This window comes from Zootoca vivipara, chromosome 4, assembly GCF_963506605.1.
Source record: "Zootoca vivipara chromosome 4, rZooViv1.1, whole genome shotgun sequence".
NCBI lineage: Eukaryota > Metazoa > Chordata > Lepidosauria > Squamata > Lacertidae > Zootoca > Zootoca vivipara.
In genome coordinates, this window is record NC_083279.1 from 78,861,416 (window position 1) to 78,888,309 (window position 26,894).

At 45.0% G+C, this 26,894-nt stretch overlaps 1 protein-coding gene across 5 annotated transcripts in view; it reads left to right on the forward strand.

Moving 5' to 3' along the window:
- Positions 1-26,894, forward strand: part of ATP8A2 (ATPase phospholipid transporting 8A2) — a 333,748-nt gene that overhangs the window by 101,935 nt on the left and 204,919 nt on the right. The gene's annotated exons all lie outside the window — the stretch shown is intronic.

Genomic DNA, 26,894 nt, shown 5'->3' on the forward strand with positions numbered 1-26,894 from the left:
AGAGAGAGAGAGAGAGAATATTTTCAAAAGCAAAATTGAGTAAGACGCTTAGTTGCCCTGTGATTAAATTCTAGTTGTTTGCCTGTGGCCTATTCTTGCTCATGCAATCAACTTTTTCTGAATGTGTGTTTGGGAGTGGGGGTTTAAGGGGGTGGGGAAGCTTTGATTTATTTTATTCATGATTTGCGGTTTGTGAAATTAGTCAAGTTTCTCTGCCTCCACCTCCACTCCCCTTTCAGTCCTCTTTTCTTTTCCAACCTCACAAACCCAAGCTACTTACCAGCTTAACAACTTTTTATATATCAAGTAACACATTAATGCTGATGTCATGTGCTCTGCACAGAAGAGACAAATGGGGGAGGGATTCCTCCTCCTGCATCCTTTCTATAATCTGTGCCATAATTTTAATATGCAAAGACAGTGGCCTGGGGGGGGGGGGGGAAGTGGCAGGATAAATACCTGAGGGGGGCGGCAGGAAACGGGTTTTAAGGCTCAGCATTTCTGCAAACTGGGCTCTCGTCCTGAGGGAGACAGCTAGGCTGTTCTTGTAACATCTGGGGCCGAGTGTAGTTATCTTAATCACCAGCCAGGCTGAGCAGAGATCCATTATTAGAGAGAGTAGTGGGACTAAGGAAACGAGGCTAATTAGGAAAATTGGGAGAGAGAATACATTTGGGGGTCAACTTCGCTGTCAGTTTTTATTGCTTGAAGATTTCTAGTTTTTCCTTAATCATACAGAGAGTCGGAGGCGTCAGGTTAATGAGTAAGTTGCACAACTGTATCCAGTAATCAGATGAAATGCGAGTAGTGTGGTTAAATGGGTGGAAGCCTCTTCTCTCTCTCTCTCTCCAGCTCTGTTGGAAGAACAAATGCAGACTTTCAGAGTGTTAATTAGACAGTCAATAATGTGTACGGCAAGTCAGCAGTGCAAATGTGAAATTAAATATACAATTCCCCACATTTAAAAAAACAAAAACCCTTTCCACTCTTGAAATCATTGTCTAAAATTGCAGGCAAAAGCAGGTTGATTGAATTCCAGCTGCTGGCTAATTGGGCCTCTAAGTTTAAGTATACAGCGAACTGGGTAATTTGAGTATTATTGAGTTACCATTTTATTTCACGAAGCAAAATAAATTGATTTTTAGCTGTGAGCTATGAATGGATATATGTGTGTGTGGATGCAAGTATTTGCATGTCTTATTCAGCTGCCGCCACTCTTATTTTTGTTCTAAAGTGTTTGGTATGGTTCTGTTGCAAGATGGCAGTATAACCTTCAGCATCAGCAAGCCATTGAATAAGTTTATGTTGATAAATGGGGAAAAGGGACATAGTGCCTAGGCCTAAATTAGGCCAAAAAGTCCATTGCAGTTCAAAAGCTTGTTCTCTCTCTCTCTCTCTTAAAAAAAACGGGGGGGGGGGAGATTTTCCATAGTGGGCAAAACTGAATAAAGGGGAAATAAATACAGAGACAAAGGCATTACTATGATTCATCTTCCAACTTTGTTTGCTTTAGCTTGGATTTGTTGATCAAATATAGCCAAGAAACCGAAAATCTTTCTACCCAGTAGCATTACTCGCCTAATGCCATATATGTTTATTCCTGAATAAAACAGAACCAGGAGGAATATCACTTCCAGCCTTTGCTGGAAGCTGAATTACTAAACCGATCGTGGAAAATAAATAGACATGAATAGTTGGCATTGTATAAATTCCATTAGAGATCTAAGCGCCCACGCTTCTGTGAGAAATCTGATATGCCAGGACAGGTTAATTTATGGCGATGTCTGAGAAAATAAACACTGACCTTATACCTTTCCCGTGCTGAAGAAATGCATGTGATCCTTATATCCGTGAAGGCTTGCCCTTACTAGATTAAGTGGGGCTTTCGTACAGGTTAGTTTCACTTTGTGAGAGAGGAGCGACTATGGTGGAATATCTGAGGGAAGCTCTCTCTTCCTCTAGCTGGAAAGAAGTGGGTGGCTGTAATACAACTTTAGGCTCTGATGGAAGCTGTTGTGGATGTGGACTTGTGGGGCATCATGAAAGGGAGGTGGAACATGTGATGGATCTCCAGCCTTGTCACACCTGTACCCAAAGTGGAGATCCCTCTGTGGGCCAGATCGCCTGCAATTTCCCATGTCTGCGCAGATGTGATTTCCGGCGCTGTGAAAGCAAGTCCCCATGTCGCACTGCGCCAGTTTAGCGCAGCGCGCGGGGACTCACTGAGCAGACGGCTTGGTTCAGGGGCAGCTCGTAGGCCAGTTAAATGACCCCCGTGGGCCCCGTTTGTGGCCCATGGGCCTTAGGTTGCCGACCCCTGATCTACAGCAAGGATAGGGGACCTGTGGCCCTCCAAATTGTTCTTGGACTGCATTCTTCATCATCCCCGACCATTGGCCATCTAGACTGGAACAGATGGGACTTGTAAGTCCAGCAACATCTGGAGGGCCTTAGGTCCCCCATCCCTATCTACAGCATTTACACAGAATGCTTTGCTAAAGTTCTTTAGTTGTAAACCATGTAGGCACCTCTCTCCTTGTTGCATGAATGAGTGTTGTGTGGTTCATTAGCAGGAAATCCTTGATTTTCAAGGTACTAAGTCTTCCCATGTTACGGTAAGCCAAACTATAGCCTGCTGGGACCATGTGAATGTGCTGCCTCCTAGCTGCTTTGCTCCTTCCCAGTCTTTTTAGCTCAGTATTGTGCACAGCTAAACCAAGGTTTGGCCCAGTGTGTTGTCCCATCCACAAGGCTGGATTTCAATGACACGCTGAGCCAAAAATTGGTTTACCTGTCATACTGAGCTGAAAGTGCCACTTGAGGGCGGCGGCGGGGGACGACGACGACGACACAAAGTAGCAGCAATCTCCCCAGAAGCCAGCATGTTTGCGAATTCCTGCTAAACCATAGTTTGGCTTATTAGCGTTATGGGCAAACGTGGCCCATGTTTCAGTGACCTGCAGTGGGCATCGATTCATAAGAGCAATATACCGGTATAAAGTCAGGAGCAATTTTAAAAAGTTTGTCTTTCAACAAGAGCTGGATGAATGAAAGGCTTTAAAAAACAACAACGAATAGCTTTGAAAAACACAGCACAGTATGCTTGCTGTAATATCTGTTGTTTGCCTGTACAGTGGTGCCTCGCTTTACGAATGCCCTGCTTAACGGAATTTCCGCTATACGAATGGATTTTGCAATCGGAGGTTGCCTCGCAAGACGACGAGGTTTTCTATGGCCGCCGCTTCGTCTTGCGAAGCGTGGCCATAAAAACCTCCGATCACAAAACCTATTTGCAAAAGGCATTCGTCTAGCAAAAGGGGAACCAGCTGTAGGAAGGGAAGAAGGCAAAGAAAGATCTTCCTTTGCCTTCTTCCAGCTGCGGCTTGTTCCCCTTTGTTTTCCACTGGTCTCTGCCGGTTGCCCCGAGCAGTGAGGGGCAACCGGCAGAGACCAGCGGAACACTAGCGCGGAAAGAAGGCAAAGGTCTTTCCCCGCCTCGTGTCCGATCCAGGCGGGAGGCGGCGGCAAGGAGAAGCTCTTCTCCCATTGCCGCCTCCCACCACGCACAGCCGGCATTGAGCGCAGTTTCGGAGGTCTCCGAAGCTGCGCTCAATGTCGGGGGAGGCAGGCGGGAGGCGACGACGGGAGAAGCTCTTCTCCCGTCACCGCCTCCCACCACGCACAGCCGGCATTGAGCGCAGCTTCGGAGACCTCCGAAGCTGCGCTCAATGTCGGGGGAGGCAGGTGGGAGGCGGCGACGGGAGAAGCTCTTCTCCCGTCGCCGCCCCCCGCCACGCACTGCCGGCATTGAGCGCAGTTTCGGAGGTCTCCGAAGCTGCGCTCAATGTCGGGGGAGGGAGGCGGGAGGCGGAGACGGGAGAAGAGCTTCTCCCGTCGCCGCCTCCCACCACGCACAGCCGGCATTGAGCGCAGTTTCGGAGGTCTCCGAAGCTGCGCTCAATGTCGGGGGAGGCAGGCGGGAGGCGGCGACGGGAGAAGCTTTTCTCCCGTTGCCGCCCCCCGCCACGCACTGCCGGCATGGGGCTTGGCAGCGGTGGGGGAAAGGCGCAGGATCGTTCCTTCGCCTTTCCCCCACCCCGCCCGACAGAGCCGGATCCGACGAAGCTTCTGAAGCTTCGTCCGATTCGGCTCTGTCGTTGGCAGCAGCGGCGCTTGCTCTCTTGGCTCGGGGAAGCGCCTGCCTGCCTTCCCCGAGCCAAGAGAACAGGCGCCGCCACCGCCACCAGTTCCCCCGCAGCCCATAGGAACACATTAATTGACTTTTAATGCATTCCTATGGGAAACGGTGCCCCGGTAGACGAAATTTTCGTAGGACGAATTTAGTCCTGGAACGAATTGATTTCGTCTAGCGAGGCACCACTGTATGGTAAGAGAGTACCCACTGAATGAATTTCAGGCACAGCACCTGTTTTCGAGGCTTTAACAATCTCTCCCCCCCCCCCTTCCCGCCACTCAACGCATGAAGAACTCATGCATTTTATAAAATCTGCTGGGAAACAAAGACTCTGTGTTGATGGATTTTTTTCATGGCATACATATATTAAGCGAGCGTTGTTAGCTCCCAACACATTCATTGTGTTTTTGCAACTCAAAGTGCAGAACTTTGGCAGTGAGGCTGGTCCTCCTCACTCAAGCGACCTTGGAGCATTGTTGCAAGGGGATATCCTGTGCAGTTCAGAACCCTGTGCCTTTTGGGTGTCCGTATTCTGCATTCTGTGCTACATCATTAAATGCAAAAAAGAAAAGTTATTTAAAACGGGAATACTTTTTCGATTGCTATTCCGGGCTGTCTTTGGGGAAATTTTCTTAATCTCTTGTAGAAACTGGTGAGAAAGAATGTAAAAAGAGAAACTATTTTCCTAATTAGAATTTGATGGCTATATCTGTTATATTTGAGATATGTAAAGATGCTAATATTATCAAGTTCCATAGGCCCATGTGGTCATGACTTGGTAGACAGAGTGTGGCATTAACTCAGCGGAGAAAACTAATAGGTTCAGTAAACATTAAACCTATTTCTTTTGGCCTTTGGGGAAATTACTTCAGTAGTTTAGTTTCAAGGCAGCTATTTGATATCGGTTGGTTTGTGTTTTTATCTTATTAAAATTATTTTTCAATCACTGATGCAGAGATCACGTTTATTAGATAAACTTTAATAAAAACATTTCGGAAAGGCAGACATATCCAGTAAACTGACGGGACCAAATCCTACCCCATCCCATTTCTGTCTTGTTTGTTTTTTGTTGTGCGTTCTACAGAGGAGGAAAATGCGAACAGCTTTGAGCCAATGTATGTAATGTGGGGCTCTTGAACCAGTTACTCCAAAATATAACCGTTGTTCTTGATTGGGTTACTCTGGAATAACTGCTCTAAGGACTGTAGCCTTTGGGAAGAACACCCAAGGCAGTTGTTCTAATAAAGCAAGGATTTTGGCTGGCCAGCTGTAAGAATCTCCCCTGTCCCTCCTCCAGCGGTACTCCTGACCACTCTCAGAGTCAATTTCATGGGGTACATGGGGAGGAGAGAAGGGGGAAAGCCCCATTGCACAAGTGGTTTCCCTTGCACAGGGTTTTCGCCAACGGGACTGCTTAGGTGAATCCCACCATTTGCTTGCCTAGGGCTGGAACTTGAAAATTTCAGAGTACAGTGGGACCTCAATTTACAAGTTTAATTCGTTCCGAATGCACACTCGTAGGTCGAAAACTTTGTAAGTCGAGTTTCCCATAGGAAGAGTGGTTTCCCATAGGAATGCATTGGAAACGGAAAAATTCGTAAGTCGAGGAAACTGCATCTAAAAACTCTTAAGTCGAGGAAGCCACATCTAGCCGTGAACAGGTTTTCTGTTCGGATGTCGGAAAAATCGTAAGCGCGCGGCCACTTTTTCCGCTCGTATCTTGAAAACGTAGGATGTTGAATAGTTCGTAAGTCGAGGTCCCACAGTATTTTTTGAAATTGAACAAACATGTTTGTGTTTTTAATCAAGTGTGCAGATAAATCAGGGTTGAGGAACCTGTGCCCCTTCGGTTGTTGTTGGGCTCCCATCTCCCGTCCGGAGGGCCAAAGGCTCCCCACCCCTGAGTGACTGAAGTCCAAGGTCATCACTGATGTAAAATGTCACCACTTATATCATTTGGCCAGTAGAGCAAGCTTGCATGATTTTTGGGTGCTTCCACACTGGGTGTTTAAATATGGACAGGGTGGATAAAAAAGCAATCATTTTTTAAAAAAAATTGATTTTTTTTAAAATTTAAATTGATTTTTTAAAAATTTAAATTGGATTTTGAAAATAAACTCCTTTTGGAGGAAAAATATTTCTCAAGATAGTTTTCTATTTAAGTTACATTATAGTCCAAAGGCTATTCATCAGGAAAAAAGGATTTGTTTTAAGTTTTTCATGTGTGCTAAAACTCAGTCTAAGGTGTTGTTGTTGTTTTTTTTAAAAAAATTGTTTAACCACACCAGTTAACATGGATACATATGCTATAATGCTATTGTTTTAATTAAATAAATTGTTTAAATTGTTATTAAGGAAATGATTGTTTTTCTCCTTCCAATAAAATACAGCAGAAAGGTTGTCCAAATATAAACAGTTAACTTATTAAACCTCACAATCATTTCATACTTATCTGTCAGTGTATTTCTAATAGTATAACCAAATCAGTATTTTTTATATATAACTGTAAAAACTACTCTGAAAATTAATTATTCCAAAAATGAAACCTTCATCTGGTTGTAAATATTAAGATGATACCAGCAAGAATGAGTCTTTCTGTAAAAAAAAGAGAGAGATTTAAATCAAGTCATACTGACTAGTGATTTAAATCATGATTTGAATCGATTTGGTTTAAATCAAATCCACCATGAATGTGGAATTGCCACATTTTTCTCAGTTAAAAAGTAAGTGAACATCATTGAGATGGTGGAAGATGGGGTGTTGTATCTGCCTAAGCGTGGAAAGTTATCCTACTTAGTTAATTCAGTTAAGTTAGTGAAGGTGCTTTGCACTCTGCAGTAGAACTTATTGAACCAAGGATGCATAAGGAATTTGATTCTTGTGAATTCCATTAGAAACTGACCTTACCCTAGACAAGTGATGTTCGGATCAGAATGTTCCTGTCAATCAGATTTTGCATTTCTCCAAATGTAATGAAATTGGGGGAGGGAGGGGGGGAAATATCAAGATGCATTTTAAACATAGGTTTGTAGAGGGGAAATATTTATAACTACATATTTCAATGTACTTTTTTATTATTAAAATAACGGATTAATTCAGGGCACACACATATGAAGGTGACCCACGGATGAATTTGTCTAGCCCATATTATCTCTAGGGAGTCCTGACAGTTCTAAGAGCTATTATATACTTTACAGTACTTACAATTGTGGGAGGAAAATGCTTAAATACAAATTGGGCACCATTCTGAGAGGTCCCTACCAGTGGTCCTTCTGTGACTTAGAATTGTAGAGTTGGAAGGGATCTCACGAGCCATCTAGTCCGACCCCCTGCAGTTAGGGTTTAGCCTGGAGAAGAAAAGGTTAAGGGGTGATATGATAGCCATGTTCAAATATATAAAAGGATGTCATATAGAGGAGGGAGAAAGGTTGTTTTCTGCTGCTCCAGAGAAGCGAACACAGAGCAATGGATTCAAACTACAAGAAAGAAGATTCCACCTAAACATTAGGAAGAACTTCCTGACAGTAAGAGCTGTTCAGCAGTGGAATTTGCTACCAAGGAGTGTGGTGGATTCTCCTTCTTTGGAGGTCTTTAAGTGGAGGCTTGACAGGCATATGTCAAGAATGCTTTGATGGTGTTTCCTGCTTGGCAGGGGGTTGGACTGGATGGCCCTTGTAGTCTCTTCCAACTCTATGATTCTATGATTCTAGGGTGCAATACTTGAATACCATGTTGATATGATTACTGAATTTAATTAAATTTACTATTAAACAAACTCCAGAGATTTTGGTTTTGGAAGAAAAACAGTGAGAAAAACTGGGGGTTTTCTCAGTTAAAATCAGATGTAGCTTATTACCCATTTTTTCATAGGGAACCCAGCACTAAATATCCTGGTCTTGCTCTGAACTGTCATATATGTCTAGTTGGTTCCAGTAGAACTGACTTCATTGTTAGCTCTGTAGAAACCAATATACCAAACCTTGCACCCTAAATCAAATTACAGCTGCGTTTAATATACAGAAGCTGTGGAGTCTTTGGCTGGGAAGAACGGTGGCTGGAAATTTGGAAGCACAATTTTGAGCTGTATTTTGCAGCCTAATAAATGTAGTTTCAGCAATGCCTCTGCAGGGTGGAGTCTTATGTTCCTTCTACAACATTGGCTGCCTTATATATATTGCCATTAAGCAGCTTTGGAATACAGACTCGCTTTATGAGCAAAGGTTAATTAGGGCCTGAAGGAAGCCTGAGGCAGAAAAAAGTACAGAGATGCAGTAGCTGCAGAAATGAGGTCCGCTGGCCAATTTCCCTGATTATATAGCTGTTGTATTAAATGCAGGGCCAGGAGATCTGCTCTTTGGCCTCACCAGACCATGGATTTCACCCAAAGTCAATGTTCTGCAATAGGAAATCTGCATGTCCAATGCACAATTGAATCCCTAAGTCCCGGTTGGTGGTATTTCTGCTCTTGTAGTTTGAACAGGCAGCCTGAATTATTTAAAGGGGATGACTTCACTGCCAAACTCATTATGGGGGCTGTGTGCACTTTGAGCCCATTGCTAAATTCCATCCTTGCTTAGTGTGGTATATGCATAGCCCTGTCTAGGGGCACAGGAAGCTGCCTTATACCAGAGGCAGATTTAGGGCAGTGTGACCAGTTCCGCCACACTGGACGCCGAGCCTAGGGGGCGCCACAACTAGGATGTAGTGAATTGAGCAGAACGGAAGCAGGAGGAAGGTTGGCCTCATACAGGCCGCCGCTGAAATTTGTAAGACCAGAGTTCACCTGCTTATACTGAGTTCCATCTAGCTCGGTATTATCGACGTTGACTGGCAAGATGAAAGAGGTTCAGTCAAGACGATGCAGAACTTGGTGTCCCAGTATATTTAGTCTTTTGATTTTATACCTTGTCCAACTCCGCAAAGTTTGGGTGGGCAGCAAAAGCAAAACGGAACGAAGTGCCTGTCATTTAAAATTCATTGAATTATTTGTTACATTTTTAAGCTGTCCTTCAGCCAAGTTTCTCAGCGTTGCGTACCATTCACAGTAAGAAGTATTGCAATAAACCCAGGCACTATGTCTTGTCATGAGGAGCCTGGCAGTAATTGAACAGCAATAAAGACAGTCGACTGTCTTTACAAATTGCTAAATGTCAGGTGGAACTGAGGTGCCTTGAGTCAGTGATGAACATGTATCAACAAGGGGGGCGGACATATCTTCAGTGAAAGGGTCTTTTTCAATTGGGGAGCCATAATCAATAAAGCCTTGCCCAAAGTGTGGTGTGAGCTGTAGTTATAGATTGGACCATCAGCAGGGCCTCTGCCAATAGAAGGCCTTTTCCAGCATAATTGCATTGTGAAGTTACACCCCAAAATGACTTCTGTTGGGTAGAAGGCTGCTTTCCAGCCTAATTTCAGGAGGGAGCGGGGCTGGGGAGTCAGGAGATTGCCAGCTCCAGGGAAGGCCTTTGTGGTTGCCTGAGTGCCCATACAAATGGGCATCCATTATTTGGTTACGCTGGTGTAAGAACTATGGAGGTGAATAGCACTTTCCCAAAAGCTTGAAGATTGAAGTCTAAGTGTCTGTGAATCAGCCTAGTCTTCTCCTTATAGCAGAGAGTATGGCAAAGACATCACATTGAGTGGAATGCTAAGTAATGTCTTGGTTAGTGTACACGTTGATAAAATCTTGAATGAATTAAATAAGATGTCAAGAACAAAACCTTTTGTCAGATGCATGGGATATATTCCCCCCCCCCCCCACTGTTTCCTAAATCTAATCCCTATTTAAATATAAATATGTCATGGCATTTGATTCACTAATAAATAAAATTTATTCCTGGCTAAATATTGTTCTGTTCCCTTGGCAGAGGCAGGAGTCTAGCTTCCTAGTATTTAGACTGAGCCTGGCCAAACCACAAGTAATACTGGCTCGCAGCAAGTCACAGTAGTCAATATGGCACCCCATGTTTCCTTCTATGCTTGAAGGAGTTGGCTAAGCTTCTCTCTCTCCAAATAGCCTCCTTCCCTTGAGACCAGCTCGGTGCTTCCAATCAGGACACAATTATTTGCTGCAATCTGGACAAAGAGGTTTGTTTCAGACCTGACACCCACAAGGAATGTGCTGCAAGTACTTCGAAATATTCCCACGGACCAATCCGAGTCCATTCAGGGTGTTTTCAGCCAATCGCACGCACTGCAGGGAGGCACTTAGCCAACACCCCACTTGGGAGACTTGAGTAGGAAGCTGCTGAAGGGGCAGGCAGGTTGTGTTGGCTTTTGTTTAAAGCAGAGCCAGGGAACCATCACGAGATCCTTTGGTTTCTGTGCTGCATTGAGAGGAAAGTACTTCTTTTCCAGAAGAGCTCTTCCTCCCCATCACTCAGGCCCTCTGTTTCTGGCCCACCCATCCTCCAGGCTTGCACTCCACACCCCCACTGCATCCTCTGCCAGGGTGTGTCAAATGTGTCTCTGCATGAAGTGTGCTCTGCCTTTTGTGACCTCTGGTTCCATGTACCCCTAGCCCCATCTGCAGTTAGCCGCCCTGCCCTTCACCTCACCAAGCACTGCTGCCTATGACTAGGGATGGAGGAGAAATTCAGTTCTAATTTAAAGGCAAACCTACCTCACTTGTACTTTCCCAAACAATGCATGACCTGGAATATAGCCAGCCTTTTAAATTGTAGTTCTCAAAATTTTGCCTTTCTCCAGTCAAGTAATATGTACAAAAATGCACATTCTAGGGTGAAGTAGGTCTAAAAATTCCCATATCACTGAAAAGAAAAATTAAATAGCATCTTATTAGGGAAAGCTGCTTTGCAGAAACATGTATCTTAATGGAAATTGCACAGCTATATTTGGAGAAATTTGCTGGTGACTTTCCATGCGGACATCGGCAACTGCGGAAATGTGGAAAACTGAAGATGAGAAAAATGAGAAACGGAAATGTCCATATTTGCCTATCCCTACCTGGGACTGTATATAGAGCTCCCCTGCCCTGGAATTGCTCAGCTTTTCATAAGAGGCTAGCTGAACCCTCGAACTGCAAGAATGCTGGGAATGCATAACAGAGCAATTTGCATATGAAAGGTGTCCAACTTTTCTCTAAAGCATAACTGTTTTCTCTGGAAATATTATGTAGTCATCAAATTTTATGAGATGCAGTAGTCAAATGAAATGAAAATGGGGAAAAACAACAACAACCTACCAGCTATTATAAAGATGTGTTTTTATAGGCTCTTGCATGGATTTGTTTCACTCCAAGATGGATGGATTGATTAAATGTGTGCCAGTCCACTCCAAGAGCTCTTCTTATTCTTCTCTGAAGCAGCAAGCATGGGCAGGGCAACTATACTGACATAGAGCCCTATTCAGCCAAAGTTGAGCACTCTCAAAGCTCACCCTTTTTCAGTGGGAGAGGAAGAAAGGTGTGCTCGCATTCTCTTATTGAAACCAGTAGGATTTCAAAGCATCTCACTGGCTGTATCTTGCCCTAGGTTCACCAACCCTTTCTTGATAAAGGCTCGGTGTCTCTTCAAAGCTCCACGACAGGCAAAAATTCAACATGTGCAACAACTTCCTAGCATGTAGATGGGAGTGATAGTTGAAAGCTGAACCTGGTGGATTTCTGTTTGATAGGCCGCTGTTTAAAAGTCAGAGGTTGGAATCTGCTTCCGTTTGTTTCTTCCCCCTTGAGCTGCAAGTTGTCACCTTACATCCCATAATTCTGGAGTGGTATTGGGATAGTGCAAGTGGCTGCGGTGGAAAGGAGGAACCGGGAGGGAACGCAGTCACTGGTTTTGCAGCTGCAAGCCACAGTGCCTCTGTTTGGACACCCTAAGAACTGCATATATTATTCTCTTCTATAGTAAATCCTGCAAGGTTTTTCTTTTTAATGGCCTGGATTCTGGTTCTATGGAATGTCAGCCTGTCAGGGTTTTTTCCCATTCAGTTGCTGAGTTGTACTGATTAGATGGAGCCTTTTCTGAAGGGCTTTGGAAAGTGATAAAATACAAGCAAACGATCACAAGGTTTCTTCCAAAACTGCAGGATGTGGTTCCGAGCGCAGATCACACATGAATGAGCTCCGCTTCAGAATATTCTAATTCTCTGCCTGTCAACAAATTATGCTCTGCACTCCCAAGATTTATAACAAGTGCCCTACTGTTCATCAACATGAAGTACTCTGGAGAATGGAATTAAATTTATACAGGTTACCAGAGCCAGAAAGTTTGGTTTTCTGTAAACAGACTTTTGTGTGAACAATGTCTTAATGATTGCCAGGAGCTTTGTGGCTAGGCTCATAATCTCTTGGAAATAGCGAATTAGAAAATTAACATAGTTAACTCCAGCATGCTTTTAGGCTGGAGTCGTACTTTGGGTAGGGCGAGACTAACTATTAAGCTTACTATGCTCCAGTAAAAAGGTTTCAGTCGCTGTTAAGTTTATCATGCTTGTTATGTACTGAGCTGAATCCTAGAACAATAGGATTCAGAATCAGCGGGAGCTACCCAATCCAACTCCAGGTGGAAGTGAATCCTCAACCTGATTGGCCTGCTGGAGCAGCCAATCAGGCGGCTGGCAGAAGTGAATCTGCTACCTGATTGGCCTGTAGGAGCAGCCAATCAGGCTGCAGGCAGAAGTCAATCCACAATATAATTGGCCCACAGGTGTAGCCCTGAAGTAGCCAATCACGCAAGGCCCATTGTGTAAATAATGTATATAAGCAGACGGTTTGGGGAAAAGAGCCATTCGTCTTCTCTTCTCCTCCTTGATGACTATGAGCTGAATAAAGAGCATGAAATTCACTCTTGACTCCGAGTATATTTCACTGGCGACGAAGGTGGGATCCTGCTGAGCTGACCGCCACCACGCACTGCACCGCAGCACCGCCACCTGCTGCACCGCTGCATCGCACCGTGCATCCAGGCTTCAGCTCCAGGACCCAAGGAACCCAGAATGGCAACCGACAGCAGCTTCTCGCCATTCAAACCAGCATCAGGAGACTGGGAAGGGTACGCCGCCCGTTTCAACTTCCTCCTGCAAGCGAAAGAAGTCACCAACGATGCCATGAAGAGGGCAACATTCTTCAGCGTCTGTGGAGAGGAGACGTTTGAAATCCCCCGGGCTCTCCTTGCACCTAGAGATGTCGCTACCGTCTCTTACAAAACAATAATGGAACGGCTGAAGGAGCACTTCTCACCACAGCCCTCGGTGGTAGCTTGCCGAAATGCCTTCTACGCAAAGCGGCAAGCCCCGGGGGAAACCATAACTGGGTTTGTGACCTCCCTCCGCCAAGCCGCCCGGTTATGCAACTTCTCAGAATTGGAGAACATGCTTCGTGACCGCCTCGTCGGTGGCCTGAGGGACGAGATGTTGCAACGACGCCTCTACGCCAAAAAAGACCTCACGTTCCAGATTGCTCTGGAGGAAGCCCTGGCAACCGAAGCCGCCGAGAGGTCAACGCAAGAGGCACGACCGGCCCCGCCATCCCAACCGAGGGTCTACCACGAAGACCTCACCGACGAATCCGAATCTGACAGGGAGGAAGTACACCGAGTACAGCGGCGCACTCAAGCAGCACACACACCACAGCAGCCTCGACGAGAAGGAGGGAACTGTGCAAGCTGCGGGGAGAACCACGAGAGGAGGACCTGTCGTTTCCGCAACGCAGAGTGCAGGCAGTGCAGAAAATTGGGACACATCGCCCGGGTGTGTCGGGCTCGACTCACCCGTCGACAAGCATCAGATGACCGACCCAGGAGCCCCAGGTCACACGGCACCATGCACCAAGGCAACTCGACGGAGATCACGGACTACCAGGTATTCCAGACAGCCAGCAGCCTCGGAACACGAGCCAGAACCAGAACCCCTGACCAAGGAACACCCCAGGCCACAACGCACACGGAGGCGGCCAGCAGACCTTGGGGACTACGAATGCAACTTCCCGGGCAGGACTGGAACTTAGAGGGGAGGGGTGTTATGTACTGAGCCGAATCCTAGAACAATAGGATTCAGAATCAGCGGGAGCTACCCAATCCAACTCCAGGTGGAAGTGAATCCTCAACCTGATTGGCCTGCTGGAGCAGCCAATCAGGCGGCTGGCAGAAGTGAATCTGCTACCTGATTGGCCTGTAGGAGCAGCCAATCAGGCTGCAGGCAGAAGTCAATCCACAATATAATTGGCCCACAGGTGTAGCCCTGAAGTAGCCAATCACGCAAGGCCCATTGTGTAAATAATGTATATAAGCAGACGGTTTGGGGAAAAGAGCCATTCGTCTTCTCTTCTCCTCCTTGATGACTATGAGCTGAATAAAGAGCATGAAATTCACTCTTGACTCCGAGTATATTTCAATGCTGCAGGTAGAAACTGTTCTGTTTTTAACCATTCTGTAGTTAGTAGAATCAGGAAGCAGCCTGCTAAACTGTGGGATCTCCCACAAGTTTGAACACCCCAAACCAGCCTCACAGTTTCAGATAAAACCGCCCTCTGCTATGTTTTCCAGTCTTGTCAATGACTACACCCAGAGCCAGTGCGTCCATTTAGGCGAACTAGGCCGTTGCATAGGCAGGAGGCGCGCGAGCCAAAATGAGAGCTCAGCACCCTTCCGCCTATGGATGGGACGCAGGGGCGTCAGCGGCGTTGTGCACGCGTCATGACGCGCGACACACGCGTCATGACGCATGTGCCGGGGGGGGGGCCAGAAGGTGATTTTGTCTAGGGCGCAAAAAGCCCTAGCACCGGCACTGACTACACCTGGATAGTTATTCTTTGTTATTTTATTACTTTATTACATTTACTGTACATACTGCCTTTCTCTTCCAAGGATCTCAAGGTGGTATGCATGGAAGTTTTTAATGGTTGATGCTTTATTGTGTTTTTAATATTTTTGAAACACTCAGAGTGGGGGGGGGGAGCCAGTCAGATGGGTGGCATATAAATAATAAAATTATTATTCTCCTCTACGCCATTTCATCCTCACAGCAACTCTGTGAGATAGGTTAGGCTAAAGGATGGCGACTGACCCAAGGTCACCCAGTGAGCTTCATGGCTGAGTGGGGATTCAAACTTCGGTCTCCCAGGTCCTAGTCCAGCACTCTAACCATTATGCTACGCTGGCTCCCAATTATGTTGGAGGTAACACACCACCTCTTCTTATGCATATGGAACGCAGGCAAGATGAAGAGCTTTTAAGTTCCCCACCTTGTTTTCTAGGCTCTGGGAGGCTCTTGTGCGAGCTGCCCCAGAGCTCCCACTGGACGTTCCCAGAGCCCAGTAAGCAAGCCCAAGAGCTTAAAAGCACTGCAGGAAGACCTGACACAGAAAGAGCTCTCAAGCTCTCTGCCTTGCTTGTGTTTTGTGCGATTTCAGGTGGCTGGCCACCCAGCGCATAAAGCTGCGATAGCGCAAGTTAAATGCACTCAAGTTACGAGTCAATTGCATTACATGCTTGGGAATTGTGACTTGATTCCTACAACAGAGGAACTATTACATGGTAAGAAAGTGCAACTTTTTGAACTACTATTTAAGTAGGAAATAGAAGGTGCTGCCTTTTGTTGCTGTCATGCACAATCACCACATTTTCCACAAGTACACCTGTGCTCTAAGTGGTTCTCTAGCAGCTTAAAATATTTGGAAACACTATTCATGTCTTAGAATTCATCTTATATATTATTTAAATTGTAGGCTGCCTTTCTAGATGAATTCCATCCTAGACAACTTCTTGCTGAATTGATGGATAGCCTCCTCCTTGTGTTGTGTAGAATCAAACATAGCTTCCTGGATGGGGCTGCAGAAGGTTGGTGATCAGGAAAGTAATTTCACTAGATTTTGGAACTGTGGCCAACTTCACCTGCTACATTCCATTCTTTCTGGCTGCTTCTAAAAGCGCCGGGGTCCTACTAGGAAGACGAAAAACTTGGCAATTGTACTCTAAAAGAGTGGAAGTGCTTAGAGTCTGGCCATTGTTATTTATTTTTTAACATTGCGCTTTCTCTAGTCCTCAGAGGGGGAAATGTGCTTGCATGGCTGGCACGGAATCACCACAAATTCTTACACATTTATCTGCTAGAATTCGGGAAATAGGCACAATAGCTAATCCTTCCTCGGGACATGCCCTCCTTTTTTTCATGGATTGGGATTCTTGCAATTGCAGCAAACCAGTTCCATTTCCCTAAGACTTAGCTAGTGAACCATAAGCAGCAAATGGTATCTTAAGGACCGTTGCTAATTACTTGTGGTTAAACAGGGAGAGTTTGTTTGCTCAGCAAAAGCACTGAAGAAGTCAACAGTGCGTATCCTTAAATCCTTCCCCAGCTGCTGTGTCCCTTACACTAACAATTCCTTCACGGGCTGAAGGATACTGCAGATTCCCCTGCCCCCACCCCTTGAATTAAACAAAATTACCCCAGTTGGTGGGTTTGGTCCCACATTAGCATGGACCTCTGCCGCTCCAGTTTACCATGCTGCTGTTTCTCTCCCTACCTCATGAGGCCAGTTACTTCGTGGCTTTTATTTAATTTAATTTATCTATCTATCTATCTATCACTTTATTCAAAGCAGCTTACAGACACAATACAGATATTCAAACCAAATTTCAATAAACACAATCAATAGAAATATTTTTTTAAAAAACAACAACAACCCACATGTATTCAAATAAAACAGGTCTTGAAGTTCTTGCCCCACTAAAAAAGGCCTGGTGATAAACCAGGTGAACTTCCCTGGGGGAAGCATCTCACAAGTGCGGAGCCACCACTGAAAAGTCCTCTGCTTGTGTTGCCAACTTCCTGACCACTCATGGAGTGAAGGGCCTCAGAGACAATTCCAGGATCTGGGTTGGTTCATGAGGGGGGCAGGCAATCCTCAAGGTACTGGGCTCCCACTATCTGGGTGGCAGTTTGGGACAGAGCCTCCCCCCCCTTCAAATATATGTATTGATTTTATAAAACTGAAAGAAAAAAAAGAAAATGAAAACATATAAAACAAATAAAACACAAAAATACAGAAAAAATCACATGAGACACCAAATTACAAAATACAAAAAAGAAAAACAACCATTTTTCATCATTCATGTATCCTAACATTGTTGACTTCCTCAAGTCCCTCCTTTCTGCTTTTCATTGTATATCATCCTTAGTAATTTCTATATCATAATTCAATCATCTTATTATTACCTTAACTAATTTCTATATCATATTTCAATCATCTTATTTTTACCTTGACTAACAAAAATTCACCTCATATTAATTCTTTAACAACATTCAATTCTTATCTTACCCTTATATCTAAATCTTAAAATTCTACAATACCTCTACTAATCCTCTTCTATAATAATAATAATAATAATAATAATAATAATAATAATAATAATATTTATACCCCGCCCATCTGGCTGGGTTTCCCCAGCCACTCTGGGCGGCTTACAACAGAAAAATGAAATAAAACAATCAAACATTAAAAGCCTCCCTAAACAGGGCTGCCTTCAGATGTCTTCTAAAAATCTGGTAGCTGTTTTTCTCTTTGACATCTGATGGGAGGGCGTTCCACAGGAAAGGCGCCACCACCGAGAAGGCCCTTTGCCTGGTTCCCTGCAACTTGGCTTCTCGCAACGAGGGAACCGTCAGAAGGTACTGAACCTCAGTGTCCGGGCAGGACGATGGGGGTGGTGATGCTGCAACCTCCCTGTACTTCCAAATCTTGTCTTAGACATGGGGCAGAGCCTTTTTGCTGGTGGCACCCCATTTATGGAATTTCCTCTTAAGAAAGGTTCACCTTGCACCTACTTATTTCCCCAAGGATTTAAAATAATTAAGTCCTTTTACAGCTGCTGTTTTTATTTTTTATGTTTTTGCTGTTCCACCGTGTTGTTATTACTGTTGTTCTTTTGGATGTGGTTGTGGGGTTTTGTTTGGTCTTATTGTGTCTGTAAGTGCTTGCTCTGGGACTGCTGATTAGCATGTAAGGTACAGAGTTGATAACTGTAGAAACAAAATAAAAACATTCCTTCCACTAGCACCTTAGAGACCAACTAAGTTTGTCATTGGTATGAGCTTTCATGTGCATGCACACTTCTTCAGATACACTGAAACAGAAGTCACTAGACCCTTATATATAGTGAGAGGGTGGGGAGGGGTATTACTCAGAAGGGTGGTAGGAATGGGTGATTGGCTGATAGGTGTGACTTCTGTTTCAGTGTATCTGAAGAAGTGTGCATGCACATGAAAGCTCATACTAATGACAAACTTAGTTGGTCTCTAAGGTGCTGCTGGAAGGAATGTTTTTATTTTGTTTCTTTTTTCTTTTTTTATTACGGATTTTCTTGGTTTACAGAAATATGTGCAATGTCTCTCGTAACACTTTTACAGATCAGTTTCATTTATTGAGACACTGGGAGGGAAAGGGGGAAAGAGGTAGATGGGGGAAAGGTGGATGGGGGTGGGTTTTGGTGATGATGCTTCTATTTTACTTAATATATGTGGGGGTTTTGTCAGTGTCGCTTGTGCAGGTTCTCTGTTCTTCGCTTGTGCTCCTTTGATGGTGAGAGATGGGGTTGGCGTAGGGTATGATTGTTCATTTGTGGTTGGCTGTGGTGGTCTTTGTTTTGTGTGTGAGTGGGGTGGGTGGGTGTTTTGAATCAAGTTAGCCATAATGATTTGTACACTGTTAGTGGATTTTTGTCATTGTCTTGTTGGGCTGTGTATGTGATGAAAGGGAGCCATACCGGGGTGAAGCCGTCTTCTTCAATTTGTCCCCGTGTCAGTTTTAGTTTATTGGTTAATTTTTCTAGTAAGGCTGTTTCCCATACTATTTGGTACCATTGGTCCATGCTTACTCCTGACAGATCTTTCCAGTGTCTGGTTATGGTGTTTCTGGCTGCTGAGAGTAAGTGGGTTATGAGTTCTTTGTAGTGTAAGGGGGCATTGTTGTCTTGGAAGGTGTTTAGTAAAGCCAGTTCTGGGGTTATTTCTATTGTTTTTATTTTGTTTCGACTACGGCAGACCAACACGGCTACCTACCTGTATGTAGAAGCAAACCCTGTGATGAGGACATCCCTTTGTTGTGAAACTCATCATTGCAGAAATGAGTTTGAAACCTGAGGGCAAGCCAGGCGGCATGCTTTTAGTTAGCCTAAATGCTTTCCCCAGTATGGCAGAAAACACCTGAAAACTCTTCTAAAGGAGCACTTCCAGCAGCTTTCAGTAGCTGACTGGACAAAACACTACGTCTTGCCCAGCTGTGTCCTGAGAATGAAAATAAACATGCTGGAAACAGATTAACTGGCTCACGCTTTCGAAGCTTTCTTAAACATACACCCCTTTGTTAACATTGAACTAATAACTACATAGTGGGTTGCCAGTTAACCTCTTTTGGGGGGGCAGGGGGTGGGAAGGCAAAGTCTTTACTACTGTTTACTTCCATCCTAATAGCAGAGGGAGGGAATCAAGTTCACGCTCAGTTTCTGTCGCTTAAACATGATCTTATTTCCCCCAAGGTATTGCGTGTATTCCTATAGAAGTGTTCAACCAAGTGTTGTGCATTTGGCTTACTTGATCCTTAGCTAGAAATTTTGCTTATCCTTTAAGTCAGCATTAGTCCTGGGGCATTTAAAGTCTCATGGGGAGGTGTGTGTGTGTGCAGGGGTAAAACTGCAAAGAAAGGACCAGTGCACACAAAAAAGAGGGCCAGTAAAGGGGTGTGGACTAGGGAAAAGGGTTGTGACCTGTAGAGAGTTCCTGGGTCAAATGGAGGGCTGCATTTGACCCCCGCAGGCTGAATCTCTCTCCCCCCCCCGGAAGCTCAGCTTTGCCCTCGCCGGTGCTGGAAAGATCCTTTTAAAAAGTCCCATATGCTCAGAGAATTTGCGCCTGTTCATAGGGGGAGACAGTAAGCCCAAAGCACTTATATTTTAGATGTCCCTTTTATGAAGAGGCACGTAGTGAAACCATTGATCCCCTGCTGGTGAGGCTTGCCGACCTCCCGGAAAAGCAAAAATTTGATCTTCTCCTGTTAGGCAAAGATCAAAAGATGACCCGGATGCTTGCCAGATTCTGCATACAGATCTGTAGGCGCAGACCATCCCCCGATCCAAACCGGTTCGTCAAGAAAACCCCCCAAACTCGGTCCCTCGGGTGATTCTGGGTCATGTCTCTGCGGTAGCTTATCTCAAAGTTTTTAGTGTCTATACGCTTATCACATTTATAAATTTTAAATTTACTGTTGTTCAGTGCTTTAAATGTTTGAGTTCCTTTTGGGATTGTACCCCCAAGTGTGTTTTATATGTGGTCTCTGACCGTAATAAATTATCTATCTCCCCTCTCCCCCCCCCCAATCTACACTAATTGGATGCAGTGCTCAAGGGTTTCAGCCCTACCTAGAGATTGGGTCTTGGACTTTCCACGTATGAAGCAGATATTCGACCAGTGAACTATTTCCCTTTAACCCAACATTGAAGAACACTGCTCCAAGAAATTAAAAATGGCAGCCAGCAATAGCGAAGAGTCTAGAAGAATGCCATGCGAGTTTTCTCTCCTTCTCCTTGAAATCCATTCCACCAAATATCTGAAATATTACATACTATAGCTACAGTCAGAGGCCGTAATGTTTCTGAATACCAGTTGCTGGAGATTACAGAGGGGAGAGTGCTGTTGTGCTTGTGTCCTGCTTGCAGTTTTCTCACAGGCATCTAGTTGGCCACTGTGGGAAGAGGATGCTGAACTGGATAGGTCATTGACCTTCTTATGTTCTTACTGTCATTCCATGGGGAATCCTGACTTGAATGCCCCTATGGGCAACCATCCTTTCTCCTTTCTTGCTGTTGGATGGCTGCAGCATGAAGGCTTTTTATTTTTATTAAAAAGTAATAAAAGCAGAGGTGCTTGGGCTGTCCCATTTGACATATGCCTATCTAATAATAATAATAATAATAATAATAATAATAATAATAATATATTATTTATACCATGCCCATCTGGCTGGGCCTCCCCAGCCACTCTGGGCAGCTTCCAACAGAAAATTAAAATACAGTAATCTATTAAACATTAAAAGCCTCCCTAAATAGGGCTGCCTTCAGATGTCTTCTAAAAGACTGGTAGATGTTGTTGTCTTTGACATCTGATGGGAGGGCGTTACACAGGGTGGGTGCCACTACCAATAAGGCCCTCTGCCTGGTTCCCTGTAACTTGGCTTCTCGCAAGGAGGGAACTGCCAGAAGGCCCTTGGCGCTGAACCTCAGTGTCTGGGCAGAACGATGGGGGTGGAGGCGCTCCTTCAGGTATACTGGACTGAGGCCGTTTAGGGCTTTAAAGGTCAGCACCAACACTTTGAATTGTGCTCGGAAACGTACTGGGAGCTAATGTAGGTCTTTCAAGACCAGTGTTATGTGGTCTCGGCGGCCGCTCCCAGTCACCAGATAAATACCCCCCTCCCTTTTTGTAAGGTGCATGGCCTGCAAAAAGATGTGGGGCAGATATCAGACAAATATTTAGCATCTGTCATCCAATCTTCTTCCTCAGAGTGACCTCACAGGCTGTTATTTCTCAGATGGGCCTTGGCCAGGCCTGGGGAATGTGGGAACCCAGAAGCAGACTCCGGCTGAGCCAAAACTACGCAGGCCCCTTCTATTCCAACCCTCTTTCTCTTTCTCGATCCTCCTATTCCTTAAAATCTGGAACTGATCCAAGCTGCAGGTGTAACTAGGGTGCTTTATTTTGCTGCTAACAATGACAGGGCAGGTCAGATAGGCTGCTGTTAGGGACGCTTCTTGTCTTGCACTGTTAGGAAGTGTTAGGAAGCTTGAGAACGCAATGCTGTTGGGACCAGTAGTGGATTACAAAAAAAAGAGGAGTTCTTCTATATCAGGCATCCCCAAACTGGGGCCCTCCAGATGTTTTGGCCTACAACTCCCATGATCCCTAGCTAACAGGACCAGTGGTCAGGGATGATGGGAATTGTAGTCCAAAACATCTGGAGGGCCCCAGTTTGGGGATGCCTGTTCTATATGATGCATGAAACAAAGCCATTTCCCTTTTAGGATATAAAATACTTCTAACACTAAGTGTTTTCGGCACAGGCTTAATAGGCTGGCAAACTGTGTGGGAACAGTGTATTGGGAACAGTATAGAGAAGAAGGGAGAAGATGAGGGGAAATGGTTTCTGCTGGAAAAACATGGGTTTTCTCTCCCTCCCTGTAAAGGGATTTGTGAAATATTTCAGGGAAATCTGGGAAAGTGACACTTGAGGCCCTTTCCTGTTGCTGGGAACTGGAAGGTACCAAAAATCCCACATGATAATCTCCTGCGTGCCTGGGGCAATAATTTTAGGCGTTTGTTTGTGTAGTATTTTGATTTTAGGAATCAAGCTAGTTTTGCGCTTTCTCCTAAATAAGCCACAATCATCAACAGATGAGGGAAAAGGCATAAAAAAGCGAAGCACCACTTTCTTAACTTCTTAGGCGATAGCCACTGTTGGGATCAAAGTTGATAAAGAACTTCAACTAAAGGGAATGAAGTTTCAAAAATATTCAGACCCTAGTTAATGCTAAAATGTTCCATGTGGTAGATGCGTAAACATCCTTCCATGTCTTCTTCTCCATTGACTACTTGATCCTGTGCATGCTTAATTAAAAGGAAGCCCCTATGGGATGTATCAAAATTCTGTCCACCAAAGTTAACCACTTCTAAATGCTGTCAGTTTCAGTGGCAGCTAATCAGACATGCTCTTTGCTCTCTTATTGGAATCCTCAGTCCTCAAAAGTGCATGACTTTGACTGTATCATGCCATATGGGGAAAGAACTAAGGAAGTAGGGATGAAATAACACTTAATCATTTTTAAGGGGAGAAAATTGAGCCCTAATTAGTGAACCTGAGGCATAGGTAGGTGCCTTGGGTGACGCAGGCAGCAGGTGTTAAATAGGAAGCTGCCTTATGCTGAGCTGGACTGTTAGTCCAACTAGTTCACTATGGTTTACATTGACGAACAGCAGCTCTCTAGGATTTCAAGGCAGGTTATCTCCCACTCTACCTGGAGATACTTGGGATTGAACCCGGGACCTTCTGCATACAAAGCTACCCCTGGTGCTTCTGGACAGGAGCAGACATGCCTGTGGCACAGAGTCAAGCCTCCGGTCTTGTCGCCCTTTCTAGCACTGCTTCTTTCTCCTTTGGTATGCTCTGATAACAAGAGTCAAAAGCACCCTAATTTATACTTCCCTGGACTAGCGCACACACACACACACACACACACACACACACACACACTTCTTACTTTGAACTTTGGTACCTTGGTGCACTTGCCAAAAAGATTGGCAAACACTGGTTTGGGCTGTTTTAGTACGCGGCTGGCGCTGTGGGTTAAAGCACAGAGCCTTGGGCTTGCCGATCAGAAGGTCGCCGGTTCGAATCCCCGCGACGGGGTGAGCTCCCGTTGCTCGGTCCCAGCTCCTGCCAACCTAGCAGTTCGAAAGCACGTCAAAGTGCAAGTAGATAAATAGGTACCGCTACAGCAGGAAGGTAAACGGTGTTTCCGTGTGCTGCTCTGGTTCGCCAGAAGTGGCTTTGTCATGCTGGCCACATGACCTGGAAGCTGTACGCCGGCTCCCTCGGCCAATAACACAAGATGAGCACCGCAACCCCAGAGTCGTTCATGACTGGACCTAATGGTCAGGGGTCCCTTTACCTAGTACATTCATAATCTAGGCTCACTGGTGGGGATTATATTATTTAATCAGTGGCGTTGTTGTTTTTAAAGTAATAGTAGGAGCTTCAGTTTGAGCATTCAGAGTGGCTTGCACTAGGAATGCAGAGATCTCTGCTTCTGGAAAGTACCGATACTGCTTCCTTGAGAATGCTCATTCAACATGACAGTATTCATGCACATTTACCTTTTGAAGGAGCAAATGGTTTGTACACGTAAACTGGTGAATAGATTGTCGAAACCGGTTGTTACTGTGCCAGCCAAGAAATGCTCAAGGTGATGTGTAACAGCTAGGTATCCTGGAATAAGTTATTACAATAGGACATTGTAAGCAGCTGTGCCAACAAGAATTAAGGAAGGATATTACACTTAACGTATTTCTGACCTGGGGCCTATCTTGGAATAGGTTGCCATGGAGTTTGGGCCTGACATGGAGCAGGAGCTGTGGTTGAGAAGATGTTGGCGGTCAGATACCAGATCCGGCATACAGGAACCAAGGGCCAGAGGCAGAGAATGTAATCACAGACAGATGGGCACAGTTATTGGAATCTGTTTAATAACCTAGTGGGACTTAAGATTGCCAGACCAGAAAGAAGGATTTTCTAAGCCACACACCCTCACCAGCCCTCTCTTGAGTGTTTTTGCAAGACTGAAACTCTGATAATGCTTGTCTGGATGGAGGCATTGTCCAGAGAGGGGCGTCTGAGTAGCTGTAAAACAAGGGCTTTTTTTTTTCCAGCTGGAACTTGCCGAAATGTGGCACCTCTCAGGTGGGCACCTCTTTTTCTAGAAAAATAGTGCTGTATAAAACTATCCTACTGTACAAATAATAATAAAAAATCTACATTTGTTGCTCAGCCCACTGTTGCCCAACCCACCACAGGAATGTTGTTGTTGTTGTTTAGTCGCTTAGTTGTGTCCAACTCTTCGTGACCCCATGGACCAGAGCACACCAGGCACTCCTGTCTTCCACTGGCTTCCGCAGTTTGGTCAGACTCATGTTGGTAGCTTTGAGAACAATGTCCAACCATCTCGTCCTCTGTTGTCCCCTTCTCCTTGTGCCCTCCATTTTTCCCAACATCAGGGTCTTTTCCAGGGAGTCTTCTCTTCTCATGAGGTGGCCAAAGTATTGGAGCCGCAGCTTCAGGATCTGTCCTTCCAGTGAGCACTCAGGGCTGATTTCCTTCAGAATGGATAGGTTTGATATTCTTGCAGTCCATGGGACTCTCAAGAGTCTCCTCCAGCACCATAATTCAAAAGCATAAATTCTTTGGTGATCAGCCTTCTTTATGGTCCAGCTCTCACTTCCATACATCACTACTGGAAAAACCATAGCTTTAACTATACGGACCTTTGTTGGCAAGGTGATGTCTCTGCTTTTTAAGATGCTGTCTAGGTTTGCCATTGCTTTTCTCCCAAGAAGCAGGCGTCTTTTAATTTCGTGACTACTGTCACCATCTGCAGTGATCATGGAACCCAAGAAAGTAAAATCTCTCACTGCCTCCATTTCTTCCCCTTCTATTTGCCAGGAGGTGATGGGACCAGTGGCCATGATCTTAGTTTTTTTTTGATGTTGAGCTTCAGACTACTGGAATACAGCCTGAAGAAGGTTGCCCAGAAAAAAGTGTGGCCCATGGTTCTGCAAAGGATTCTGCACCCCTGTTATAGAGCCTAATGATGCTCCATTGGTCTGCAAAGTCAGCTGACTGAACTCAGGCCAATACTTAGGCCTAGAGCAGGCACCACCAAACTGCGGCCCTCCAGATGTTTTGGCCCACAACTCCCATGATCCCTAGCTAACAGGACCAGTGGTTGGGGAAGATGGGAATTGTAGCCCAGAACGTCTGGAGGGCCGAAGTTTGCGGATGCATGGCCTAGAGGATGCCCTTGCCCTGTGAAACCAGGGTTAGTTGGTCAAAGGCCCAGAACACTGGTTGATGCAGAAGGAAGGCTGTTCCCTTGAAGCCTTCGTTCAAGACTCCCTTCATTGCCTTACAACACTTAGCTTAACTGAAGCTGCCCAGTGCCCATACATGTATTGTCTCTGTTAAGTAGTTTATCTACACACTGCTTCCACATCTGCTTGTCAAATCAGAGGTGAGGATAGAAAATGCTATAATCCGCAGCAAGTTTTTTTGGGGTGTGTGTGTGACTTCTCCCTGAAGGAATTTGGGCCCATAAAGCAATCGCAAGATTACAATGGTACATAAATACCCTTTAAAAAAAAATCCTGACAAATATAATCCCGCTCCAGTCTTGTTCATATTTTGTAGCTATTACCTGCAACCTGGGGCATTATAAAAAGAGATCTTCTAAAGCAAGGATAAACAGATATATTTAGCAGACATTACAACATCTTTCCATTGAGGAGTGTGTTTAACTTGAAGTTGCTTGCTCAGTGCTGATAACGTATTTGTAAAAGAAATGGAAATTGCATGAATGTAATAATGTACTGTGTTTACCATTGCCTATAGAAAAAAAACATTTGTCTTCAGCCAGCAGTTCATAGAATCAAAGAGTGAGATCCTATTTTCCTAATTAGTAAACAATAATAATGGGGGGGAGCATCTCCCTTGAAGGTGGCAGTTGTGTACCCCCTCCTTAAGACGACCTCCCAGGCCCCAGAAGCATTCAACAGCGACTGTCCAGTGGCAAATATCCCCTTTCTGGACAAGGTGCTCAAGAAGGTGGTGGCAGTCCAGTGTCAGACATGCTTTGAAGGAAACTGATTTCTTGGATCCAGTTGTGGCTCCAGGCCCACTAATGGCAGTGAAACTGCCTTGGTCATTCTGGGTTTATGACGTATGTCAGGATGGAGATTGGGGAGGGGGAGGGTGACCCTGATTGTTCTCCTTGATAGCTTTTGATACTATTCACCACAATACCCTGAAACATCTCAGGGGCGTAGGGGTTGGGGACCCTGTGCTTCCGTGGGTCTGCTCCTAACTCTAGGGCTGTTTACAGAAGGAGGTTATGGGAGGCTACTGCCCAGCACCCTGGGAGTTGTC